This window comes from Myotis lucifugus, unplaced genomic scaffold (genome assembly GCF_000147115.1).
Source record: "Myotis lucifugus unplaced genomic scaffold, Myoluc2.0 scaffold_680, whole genome shotgun sequence".
Classification (NCBI taxonomy): Eukaryota; Metazoa; Chordata; class Mammalia; order Chiroptera; family Vespertilionidae; genus Myotis; species Myotis lucifugus.
This window is the reverse complement of record NW_005871728.1, coordinates 299,087-303,766: the sequence shown is the minus strand read 5'-3', so window position 1 is coordinate 303,766 and position 4,680 is coordinate 299,087. Positions and strand designations below refer to the sequence as shown.

Sequence of the window (4,680 nt, the reverse complement as noted above, 5' to 3'; positions counted from 1 at the left end):
GACTTTAGGAAGACAGGTGAGGGAGGCGACGGTACTGGGCAGCGGTGGGGAGCGTGGTCTCTACTGTCACACCGACCTGGGTTCAAATCCCCTGCCTTGCCCTAAGACCCAGGGTAGGAGAGTTCATCTCTCCTGCCTCAGTTTCCCTCTCTGTAAGATAGGGGTCGGCTGCCCTATGGCTTCTGCCGGCAACCAATTCTAGCATGTCATAATTTCAAGAGTTTCATCAAAAGGTTGATGAGCCCTAACTGGTTTGGCTCAGTGGATAGAGCGTCAGCCTGCGGACTCAAGGGTCCCAGGTTCGATTCCGGTCAAGGGCAAGTACCTTGGTTGTGGGCACATCCCCAGTGGGGAGTGTGCAGGAGGCAGCTGATGGATGTTTCTCTCTCATCGATGTTTCTAACTCTCTATCCCTCTCCCTTCCTCTCTGTAAAAAATCAATAAAAAATTAAAAAAAATTAAAAAAAAGGTTGATGAGACTTGGGGACTCAACAGGGTTGAGTCACACATGTAGTCACCTGTTGGAAGTGGCTAAAGGCATTCCCCCAAACCTGAATAGGAAACTGATTGTGGCTGCCAGACAGTTAAAGGGCATCTTAATCTACATGTTATTGCCTCCTACTGGCCAAACACCTGAACAGCCATAGGCTATTCCCCAAACTGACAATGCTTCCGTACCCTTTGAAACCTTACCCTTGGAAGTGTATTGCCTCCACCTTGCCTTAGGACAAATTGTGTTAATAAAAGCAAGGGTCCTAGACACGGAGGGAGTCTTCAGTCCCTTTAGCGGAAGGTCCTCTGGCCCCCAATGCCTTTCAAAATTATATCTTGTCTCCGGACTCTTTATTATAGTCTCTGGATTCCTATGTCATCTACGCACAGCGCCTTTTCCAGGTTCCTGAACCCTTCTGGACGCCGGGACAAGAACCCCAGCAGGCTTCCATCACCTAATAGCCCTATTAGGTGAATTCAATGAGATGGGGCAGGTGAAGTGTTCTATAGCCTCCATAACTATTATTATCATCATGATTATAATGCTAAGGGCTTGGCACATAGTAGTTGCTTAATACATGGGAATTTTTAAATAGCATTCATATTTGGAGCAGCGGCCGGCCGGCGTGGCTCAGTGGTTGAGCATCAACCTATGAACCAGGAGGTCACGGTTCGATTCCCGGTCAGGACACAGGCCTGGGTGGCGGGCTCGATCCCCAGTGGGGGGAGTGCAGGAGGCAGCCGGCCAATGATTCTCTCTCATCATTGATGTTTTTCTCTCTCTCCCTCTCCCTTCCTCTCTGAAATCAATAAAGTTATATTTTTAAAAAATATCTGGAGCAGATGGAGAGTTACCTTCTTCCTCTCCCGCCCCCATGGGCCAGGCTCCACACAGCCAAACCCTTCTCTGTCTCCTGCCTTCAACCTCCTCTTCAAGGCCACCTCCTCCAAGAATTCTCCAGTGACCCTACCCTCTGGGCTGGAGGGAGGCCGCCCAGGTGACCTGCTGTGAATGCCCTGTGGGTGTGGGTGAGCCGGTGGGGACCTGGGCGGGGATAGGCGGCCTGGGGGGCAGGGGCACTTACCCGATGCTGGTGCTCATGGTGCCGAGTGGGCAGCTCTTGCCACCTGGAGGTGCCCTGGGAGCCAGCAAAGAGGTGAGGGCCTGCTCTGCCCTTCAGAACCTATGACTCCCACCCAGCCTCCTCCCTCAGACCCTCCTCCCTCAGACCCAGGAGTCCCCGCCCCCAGCCCCTCCTCCCTCAGACCCTCCTCCCTCAGACCCAGGAGTCCAGGCCCCCAGCCCCTCCTCCCTCAGACCCAGGAGCCCAGGCCCCCAGCCCCTCCTCCCTCAGACCCAGGAGTCCAGACCCCCAGCCCCTCCTCCCTCAGACCCAGGAGCCCAGCCCCCCAGCCCCTCCTCCCTTAGACCCAGGAGTCCAGACCCCCAGCCCCTCCTCCCTCAGACCCAGGAGTCCAGACCCCCAGCCCCTCCTCCCTCAGACCCAGGAGTCCAGACCCCCAGCCCCTCCTCCCTCAGACCCAGGAGCCCAGGCCCCCAGCCCCTCCTCCCTCAGACCCAGGAGCCCAGACCCCCAGCCCCTCCTCCCTCAGACCCAGGAGCCCAGGCCCCCAGCCCCTCCTCCCTCTGACCCAGGAGTCCAGACCCCCAGCCTCCTCCCTCAGACCCAGGAGTCCAGGCCCCCAGCCCCTCCTCCCTCAGACCCAGGAGCCCAGATCCCCAGCCCCTCCTCCCTCAGACCCAGGAGTCCAGGCCCTCAGCCCCTCCTCCCTCAGACCCAGGAGCCCAGGCCCCCAGCCCCTCCTCCCTCAGACCCAGGAACCCAGATGCCCATCCCCCAGAAATGCAAGCATGGAACCCAGATGCCCAGCCCTCCTCACCTGCCTCCTCTCCCCAAGGTCCCGTCTCCCAGGTGCTCACCCCTGAGAACCAGGGGGTTTGTCCCCGGGTCTCCTCAGGGGGACCTCTCACCCACTTCCTAGTCCCGGTGGCCCTGTATTCTTCCTCTAGCCACGGGGCCCAATTTTCAGCCCTCACGCCTTTACGACTCAAGAGTCTAGATCCCCCAGCCCTTCCTGAATCCAGGTCCCTGCTCCCCCCACCCCCAGACCCCGGCGTCCTCGCCCCCAGCCCCGCCCGGGGCCCCCTCCTCACCTGCCCCGTCAGGCTCCCTCGGAAGCCAGGCCTGCTCTGCTCTCCCTGCCACACCGAGGGCTCCTCCTTCCTCCTCCCTCCGGGGCGGCCCGCCTCCACATACCTGAGCACTCACCTGGCACTGCCCCGCTGGAGTGGCCCGGGGCGGGGCTGGCAGGGGGACCCGGGCGGGCGGGGCGGGACAGTCTCGGGAACCTCGATCGTTTCCCTGTAACAACAATGCAACAGTCACAACAACAGCCCTGGATTCTCCCAGTCCCTCCGGCTGTCAGGCTGTCGGAGGTCGGCTTCCGCCTGCTCAGGCCCCAGAGAGGGGCCGGCTACCTGGAAGGGTGGTGGCCTTCGAACCTGGCCTGTCTTTCTTTCATTTTCTTTTTTTAAAAATATCTTCTTTATTGATGTCAGAGAGGGAGGGAGGGGGAAGAGGGAGAGAGAAACATCCATGAGGAGAGAGAATCATGGATCGGCTGCCCCCTGCAGGCCCCACACTGGGGATCGAGCCCACAACCCGGGCAGGTGCCCTGATGGGGGAATTGAACCCGGGACCTCCTGGTTCATAGGTTGATGCTCAACCTCGGAGCCAGGTCGGCCAGGCCGGGGGCTGTCTTTCTATCCCCAGAGCTAGTGCCTGGCCCTCTCGGCACACCTGTCTGTGGTTCTGTCTCCACCTGTTCTCTCACCCCCCTCATTGCTTCCTTTCCCAGCTGCTCTGGGGAATTTCCCTCATAAACCCCGTGGTGATGGCTATAGGAGTCCGAGGCGGCCTGAGCACCGAGTCCCCCAGAATGTCAGACGTCACAGCTCACCCCCCAGGGCAGCCCACTCTCAGGCTGTCTCATCAGCGATGCCCACCTGGTTCCCACCCCTGGCCTTGCCCCCTAGCTGGTCTCCCTGCTCCCGCCCTCCCCTCACGCTAGTCCCAGTCTCTGCTCAGAATCCTCCAGCGGCGCCCCTTCTCGGGATAAAAGCAGAGTCATCGGGGTGTTCAGCGGCATTCCTCTAACCTCCCCCTCCCCACTCACTCTGTCCCAGCACACCAGCCTCCTGGCTGCTGCTCCAGCACCCAGACCCCATCCTGCCCCAGGGCCTTTGCATGTGCTGCTCTCTCTCCCTGGAACGCTGTTCCCTTCCACGGCCTCACCTCCTTCAGGTCGTGCCCGAATGTCGCCTCCTCAGAGAGGCCCCCCGAAACACCCCATTTAAGATCACAGCACCTGGCCCTGGCCGGGAAGCTCAGGTGGTCGGAGCATTGTCCGGATGTGCCCATGGTTATGGTGTGATGCCTGGTCAGGGCACGTACAACCAAGGGATGCAGCAATGACTGGAACGGGAGCCCGGCCAGTGTGGCTCGGTGGTTGCCCACGGATCCATGAACCCGTGAGGTCATGGTTGGATTTGGTCAGGGTGCATTATATTTGTGTATGGATTCTCCCCACAGCAACCTAGGAAATGGGTCCCAGGAACTCCGAGAAAACGGAGGCACGTACAAGTTACTAGTGAGTAATTTATTCACAACCACACAACCAATACACGACGAAGACTTAAAAATATATATATTTGTATTGATTTCAGAGAGGAAGGGAGAGAGAGAGAAATATCAATGATGAGAGAGAATCATGGATCGGCTGCCTCCTGCACGCCCCACACTGGGGATGGAGCCTGCAACCCGGGCAGGTGCCCTGACCAGGAATCCAGCTGTGACCTCCTGGTTCCTAGGTCAACACTCAACCGCTGAGCCACGCTGGCCGGGTATGATGATGGAGCCGCCGGTTGAACCCGGCCATGCAATCATGCACTGTAGCCCCTTCATCCTTTGGTGCCGCCCTCCCCTGCCCTGGCCCCCGGCTAGCTGTGTGACCCTGGGCAAGCGCCCTCCCCTCTCTGTGCAGCACAGCCTGGGGAGGAGCACATGAGATGACGGAGAGCTTCCGCGCAGAGGAGGCGAGATGACAGAGGTGACGTCTTCCATCCCGCATGTGCGATCACGCGGATGCAAAGGGCACCGAGGAGCC

General features: G+C 59.2%; 1 long non-coding RNA gene across 1 annotated transcript; it reads right to left on the bottom strand.

The window, feature by feature from the left end:
- Positions 1 to 658: 658 nt before the first annotated feature.
- Positions 659 to 2,775, bottom strand: LOC106694853. Its single transcript, XR_001345923.2, has 3 exons — positions 2,669 to 2,775; positions 1,578 to 1,631; positions 659 to 956 (listed from the first exon to the last, which is right to left on the bottom strand). It is a non-coding gene; the product is annotated as an uncharacterized LOC106694853 (long non-coding RNA).
- Between the last annotated feature and the right edge of the window lie 1,905 nt (positions 2,776 to 4,680).